General features: G+C 29.9%; 1 pseudogene; it reads right to left on the bottom strand.

Moving 5' to 3' along the window:
- Window positions 1-1,949: 1,949 nt before the first annotated feature.
- LOC149881694 (uncharacterized) lies at window positions 1,950-5,043 on the bottom strand (annotated as a pseudogene).
- Between the last annotated feature and the right edge of the window lie 3,077 nt (window positions 5,044-8,120).

The following is an 8,120-nucleotide window of genomic DNA, read 5'->3' as shown; positions in this document are numbered from 1 at the left end:
TCATTCATTTTTGTACTTCACAGGAATAAAAAGCAATGTCTTCTTAGTTAAGTTTTTCCTTCTGTCATCAAATACATAAAACAGTGAAAATACCTAAATTATTACTTTCAAAATTGAAGACCTTGGAATGAAAACCTCAAATGTCCACTTTTATGCAAATTGGGTTTATGTTATTTTTAGGTTGCCTATATATGAGTCCATGTAATGAATCTTGTTAAATATTTATTTTAAAATGATATGTCCTTCAAATTGACTGTCAAAAAAAAGGTATTTTTTTAAAAACATCAATCATCACAACCGGTTTGTTTAAAAACAGCTAATGTCCGCATTTTTACCAATGCACGGCGGTATAAATCACTTGTATTTTGACATTAATGAATAGTGCTTCTTGTGTCGTCTTCTGTTTATTTATAAGTTTTTGCAGGGTTTATTATGGAAAGTTCTAATATACAATTGTCTGAAAAACCCAGGAAAAGGAAAATTAAACACAGCAAGCAGAACTTAATTAAAATTGCAAAAGTAAAGGGAGCTGGTCATGTTAATCATGTAGGAAAGTATCTTCCTGCTAAAACTGTTGGCAAAGATTGCAGGTATAAAATAAAGCATTGAATTATAATACTATTAACTAATATATACCATATATCGGCGCTACTCGACTTTCTCCCCCCCCCCCCCCTAATTTTATGATTGATTCTGATAGAGAATTTTATGCTGATTAAGAATCGTATAAAAATATGGGTCTCAAAATCAATCGAAAGTGCTCTAATTCGAAGTCAAAGTTGTAAAAAATCCCACTAAAAACCCTAATATTCGCCATTTTGAAAATACTAAGTTAATGATCTTTTAGCTGACAAAAGCAAAACATTTATAGCATGGTTTTTACGTTAAAAAAAATCGTTAAAGTATGTATCTTGCGCAATTTTTTGTGGCAATGAAAATAGCCGTTTTTTGATTTATTAGAGAATAAACTATATTGCAAGTAATGTATTTTTGTAATAAATTTTAAAAAAGAATTCAAAAGTTTTTTTTCTTAGAAGAAGAACTTTTGAAACTTAGTTCATAGTTGTTCTATCACATGTAAAATTTAGAAAATGTAACCTTCAAACCGTTTTTTTTTAATAAAAAAAACCAGCGTACGATACAATAATAATTATTCATCAATTTTTCTACATTCTTATATTCTACGTTCAACCTTTATTTGAAATCTTATATTAATTTCATTTCGTTATAACACTTTCGTTACAATACTTTAAAATAATAATGCTAAGGCTTATGGAAACCAGGTCTGTTTATTGCGCAATGTAACGGTAACTAATTTTCGTTAAAAATGAAAGCGTTTTGAAAAAAAATGGCGAATATTAGGGTTTTTAGTGGGATTTTTTATAACTTTGACTTCGAATTAGAGCACTTTCCATTAATTTTGAGACCCATGTTTTTATGCGATTCTTAATCAGCATAAAATTCTCTATCAGAATCAATCATAAAATTAGGGGGGGGGGGGGGGAGAAAGTCGAGTAGCGCCCCATATATCATATATATATATATATATATATATATATATATATATATATATATATATATATATATATATATATATATATTAGGGTGACACAAATTAGGGTCGAAAAATGAAATTTTTAGAAAGTCAAAAACCGCAGTTGCTTAACCTGTTCTACAACATTCAGTTAGTCTAAATACAAAATTTAGACTAACTGAATGTTGTAGAACAGGTGTTGTCGGCCCTGAGAGTTAAAAAAATAATGTAAAATGTGATTTAATAATTTTAGGGGGGCACACGCCCCCACACCCAAATTTGAAAATAAAGACTTTTTTTTTAAGAAGATGACAATTTTTATAAGAAATTAAGGTCAAAATATGTTTATAACTATAGTTTTGTTTGATCTAAGAAAAAATAAAACACTGTTTATAGTATGTTTATAGATATTATTTTACATTAATTTTTCAACTCTAGGTTTCAAGTTTACCAGTTCCTTAAGCGACATATCTTTTGTAATTAGTTTTCTATGTTCCCTTACTACCAAAAGAATGTTCTGTCTCTGATCCTCATTGTGGGAAGTGTGAACAAAATTTTCAATTAAGCTAATATTTCTTTCTGCGCAGTCGTTAGTCACACTGAGATTGCAAACTAACTGAGTGAAATGTTTGTATGAATCTAGCGCTAAGAAATCGCTTGAAGTATGCCACTCTCGAACAGATTCGGTGTGACCTGTGAGTATAAAAAAAAGCCAACTCTCCTTCGTAATTAAGTCCTCTAATCTACTATCACTGGTAACAATAACAGCCGATGGAGCTTCTACAGAAATCTCTGATATCTTAGGAACTGGAAACTTTAAAAGCTTCTCAATGAATAAACGCTTAGCATCTGCTTTCATATGAGGATCACCTAGCGATAGACAACTTTAGGAGACAAATACCATGTGTGGTTACTCATGCTTTTATGAAGTGAGTTTCCAACTTCATTATCCCATTCTGTTTTAATTGTTTCAGCAATTTTAAATGCATTAAAATCATTTAGAACGGCATCCTCTGCTTTGCCTGATTTAAGAAAGGCAGGTCCATAATAAATAGCAACAATAAATGCTACCCTTGCAACCATATGTTTCTTTTCAGGAGTCAGATATTCAACAACTCTGGATGTCATATCAAGCATTAAAAAGTATATTGCATAGGCCATAAACCTTGCATTGTGACACGCGCCAGGCTGATAGATGTGAAAATTATTTAATTTCTCAGATTTAACGTTCATGTAATACGCCAAATATTCAACAAGCTGTTTATAATCATTCCTAAAACATTGTTATTTTTATTTAATATCCTTTAAAAAAAATGTATGCATGGAAAAACTGTTACATTTAATATTATTGTTACATACCTGGGGAAAATTTCATATTCTAGTGCTTTAGTTACAAACTTTTTAGCCTTCAAATAGAGTTTGCAGAGGTCACTGCCAACAATTAGGTCTTGCTCAGGAAATCGTTTGAACTTTTCTACAGCACTACTGGCTGAAACTTTTGGATAAAACTTTGTTATCCATTTCTGCTGAAAATCTTTTAGCAACTTATTTGCAGGGGCTTTAGATGTTTTCTTTGAAATTGCATTAAAAACCCAAGTAATAATTATCTTGGCAATATGGTGTCTACACAATAACCAAAGAAATGGTTTACCAAGAAATCTTGCCATAATAGTTATTGCACCTGATTTCCATCCAGTGTTACTTACTGTGGTGTCAGAACAGAATCCTATAATATAGTCACAAATTTCAAAATATTCTAGGAGATTCATAATACTTATAGCCATATCAGTTCCCTTACCACTCTCAGTTGGCACAACACCAAGTAAAAGATCATCTTTGGTTTCAAACTTTGGGCTAGTTACAGATACCGATAGTCTATCTTTAGTAGTGGCCTGTGTTCTCCTCAATATGCTTTAACATTTTACCATCAAAATGTAAAACTAACATCTTATTAGCCATTAAATCAATATATTCATTACGTATATGGCCTCCTTCCTCTTCTAAAAATCTGTAACGTTGCCTTCTGACAGATTCTCTGCTTAACTTTAATTGTTTAACATCTCCTCCTAAATAGTTTACTACACTTGCAATAAGAAGGGTTTGATCTCGAACGCTGAGACCGGCTCTTATACTGGTGGAAGTTGTTGCTGCAATGAGACCCTCACTGGTAATCTCCTTTTCTACTCTGAAGTATGCTGGTCTAAACTGATGCCTACTTTTTGAGCTTGCTTCGTGAAAGTTAATATTTTTATTTGGGATAAAAACTTCCGACTCAACAATTACACTTCCAGCATCTAAATTAATATAAAGATTTTCAACTCAGTTATACATTTACTTCAAAAACTGAATGATTTTACTTAAAATGCCCGTGCTTTATAAGAAAAAATTGTTTATATTCTCCCTTATGATTTAATCAGTATTTGAAATGAATATTTGTAAGTGTTAATCAAAGTATACTTTGATATTACCTAATTGTGATTCAGCTCTTGTTTTTTTAGGTTCTGTAGGTTCCTCATCTGCTAAATTGAAATCTATATCATTGTTAAAAAAAAAATTATGGTTCAATTGCCTTTTTTCACCAATTTCCTCTTTGTTCTTCTGTACTCGATCTTTGTATTCTTCTTTTCTCTTGCATTTATCGATCTTTCTCTGAAACCTTGCTTCAAGCTCGTTGTCAATTTTAGAAGATATGATCATATTTCTGTTAGTTCTGTGCAAAATTAAAATAAAAAAAACAAATTTCTCCAAAAAATTATTCTTTATGTTTATGAAAAATAAGTACATATGTTTTTTTACAACTAATCTCAGTTTGTGAAATCTTTAAAATTTAGAAAAAAAATACCTTTGATCATCTAATAAGGCCAAATCTTCTTTTATAGCAGAAATATCACGAGGCATTGATTCATCGTGTCTCAACTTCTTCTCAAAGTCTTTCGCACTGATGTCAAACAATTCCTCTATCATATTGTAAAATTCATTTGTGTGGCTGTCGGAAATTTCCTTTTTGATTTGAAAACTTTTACTGTTGCACAAAATTTTGTATTTGCTATATAGAGATTTAAACTTTTCTACTATGCGTCTCTCAGAAATCAAATAATTTTTGAAACCTGCAGACTTCCAAATATTTACAATTTGTCGAAGTAAACAGTATTTTTCGGTATTTGAGTTACAAAACTCGTCTTTCCCTTTGCATATAACATCCTCTCTTGCTCGAGAACATGAAAAGTTTGTTTTAATAGGTTTGAATTGCTTATCTCTAGCTGAAGTTAGGAACAAGTAATATCGAAGAACACTTCGATTCGATGGAAGTTGGTTTGTAGGTAAATAGCTTAAAGGCGAGTTAAGCAGGTAAACAGACCTACGAGCGTTATAGCTAATTTCTTTTGTTTTTCTCTCTTTGATTTTCAACATTTTGTACGGATATGTAAATAGTATATAAATCAAAGTTTAAAGCAAGGTAATTAATAAATCAAAAGTTGCCAAGTGATTAAAATGCAAACCACACAATTTATGCTGGAATTAAACTTTATTTTTTAAATAATTGTAAATAACCACAAATGTTTTAGAAACATCTTAAGTTTTTGACGCATGTTTTCAAAACTTTCTGAATGATCTGAAGATAATAAAGTGAAGAAATAAAAAATGCTTGGAACGTAAAATTTTCAAATTTACATGTAGCTCTTCCTGATCACTTAGGAATCTGAAACATTTTTTGTAGAGTCTCTATAGAGACTCTACAAAAAACCGAAAAATGTACTGCGGTATTTTTTTTTTTTTTTTACACATTTTGTGTCACCCTAATATATATATATATATATATATATATATATATATATATATATATATATATATATATATATATATATATATATATATATACATATATATATATATATGGTGATAAATTTTATATAAATAAAATTTTTATAAAAATTTTATTGATGATATCATCATCATCATCATCATCATCATCATCATCATCATCATCATCATCATCATCATCATCATCATCATCATCATCATCATCATCATCACCACCACCATCAATCAACAGTTATTAATAAGCATGCACCATTCCTCACATCCCATGTTTTTCATCCATTAGTTTGTTGATTAATAACTTTTGTTGAACAAGTTTTACTTGAGAAACTTATTCAAAATAAAAAATTAAACTTCTTTTTGATTGTGTATACTTGGTTAATTTAGGTGCAAGAAATTACACTGTTTTGAAAGAGTAAATGCAGATATCAGAATGGAAGTATTCGATATGTTTTACAAAATGGAAACTAAAAATAAACAAGATGTTTATTTATATGGTTTTATTGAAGTGATAAATATAAAAAGAAATTCAAAATCATATCACAAGTACAGGATTAGCCCCAAAAGATAAAAGAGGAAAACATAAAAATTGCCCACATGCTGTACCTGATCAAATAATACAGCTTATTCATTCTCATATTCAATCCTTCAAAGGCCGTCAAAGCCATTATTCTTTTACCAAAAATAAAAATGTAAGGTACCTTCCAGAGACATTAAGCATAAAAAAAATACATGAACTCTTCTTACAATTTTACAAAACCCAACTAAAATATGATACATACTACAGAATTTTTACAACCAAATACAATCTATCCTTTGGATCTCCTCGCAGCGATTTATGTTCATACTGTGATTAAGTTAAAACAAAACTTCAAGTTTTTGATTTTTCTGAAGAAGACAAACAAAAACTGAAGATAGAACACAAGCTTTATTTGGCAAGAGCGCAAGAGTTTACAAATAAAAAGCGACGTTTAAAACTACTAGCGAGCTCTTCTACTGATATTACTGTCATATCATTTGACTTCATGCAAAATTTGCCTTTGCCAAATATGGCTACAAATGCTGTATTCTATTCTAGGCAGTTGTGGTATTATGTATTTGGGATACATGATTAGCTCGAAATGATGTATTCATGTATTCTTATTATGAAGGAGTGGCAAAACGTGGGCAAAATTATGTAACATCAATGTTGCTCCACTGGTTAAATAAGCATTTACCACAGGGTACAAAAACTTTATATATTTTGAGTGACGGGTGTTCTGGACAAAATAAGAATTTTGTCATGATTTGGTTTTGGTAAATGGTAGTACATGTACTTAAAAAAATTGATTGTGTAATATTTTTCCTATAAGAGGTCACTCCTTTTTGCCAAATGAAAAACAATCTTGGCAGATATCCCTGAGGATTGGGATAAGGTAAGTCTTGAAGTAAGGAAAACACCAAAACCTTTCATTCTTGAAAAACCAAAACAGGAAGACTTTTTTAATATAAAAGACATGCTTAAGCCTTACTTTAGGGCAAATTATGGAAAAAACTTAAAACTAAGACAAGTCAGAATGTATAAAATAGACAGAGATAATGTTGGCGAAGTTATAGCTAAACAAAATAGTTTCTTTGGATCTTGGGAAAGATTTAAAATACTAAAAAAAAAACAGTATACCTACAACAATTTCCTACAAACTATCCTATAATGGTTTGATTCCATTAAAGGGAGCCAAAAAAAAGGATGTTATAAAACTATGTAAATATTTACAAAATCCTCAAAATGCCAACTTTTATGAAAATTTGCCTTGTGACAACGATATGGTAGATGCTGACGAGGAAGATAGCGAGGGATTAACTGATATAGATTAAAATTCATATTTAATTGAGAGTTTTTTCGATAAAATATTTCAGTTTAGTTATAATGTTTTGCATTTCATGCTTTTATCTTTTAATTATTTTTATTTTTTTTTTGTTACTTAAAAAAGTAAAAAATATTCATAAGATCTTTTTCTTCCACTTTATAAGCTAAAAGAAAAAAAAAAGATCAATTTTGTTGTTTTTATTTCTCCTTTTATAGTGAAATTTCTCTGTATTTTGAAGCAAAAACAGCAAAAGTCCAAATCTTTTGGAAAAACCTCAAATGTCACATTAACTTTTTAATCAATATTTAATTATGCATACTTAAATAATAATATTAGTTATACTTATTCAGTGCGCAAAATGTGGTTCTATGATTTGACATATAAAAGATAGTCATATATATTAGTGGAACCATGAAATTCAGTTTAAATGCTCTCCTGAAAAAAAGATCGTTTGTGACATTTGAGGTTTTCATTCCAAGGTCTTCAATTAATTTGTGCAAACTTTTAGTGAGGTGGGATAAAATTTTAAAAGCTAAGTAGAAGCTTGAAAAAAACGACAGTTCTCGAAAGAACACGGTATCTTAACGACAATACTCGAGAGAACACGGTATCTTAACGTTCTTCATTTAAGCCTTAAAAACTGTTATCAACAATAGCAAAAATCTTAGAACCCGAGAACACAACCTATATGGAATGAGAGTACACACTCCTCAGAGTCCAATAGTATAAATTAATAGTCGCCGCCAGGCAAGAACAAAAGGGGAGAGTCAGTTGCCCTCCCCTCCCCCCCCTGGAAAAGCAAAATAAATTTTAATATTTACAAAATTTCTTTTAACTGTTAAAAGATTTGATTTCAATATCTCATCAATTTAACTCATTTATATAGGTACGTGTGCAAAATTTTTAAACTATTCAAATAT

Source organism: Hydra viridissima, unplaced genomic scaffold (assembly GCF_058129835.1).
Source record: "Hydra viridissima isolate aposymbiotic clone 2 unplaced genomic scaffold, HvirCarnegie_v1 scaffold_11, whole genome shotgun sequence".
Lineage (NCBI taxonomy): Eukaryota > Metazoa > Cnidaria > Hydrozoa > Anthoathecata > Hydridae > Hydra > Hydra viridissima.
This window is presented reverse-complemented; position numbering and strand designations above follow the sequence as displayed.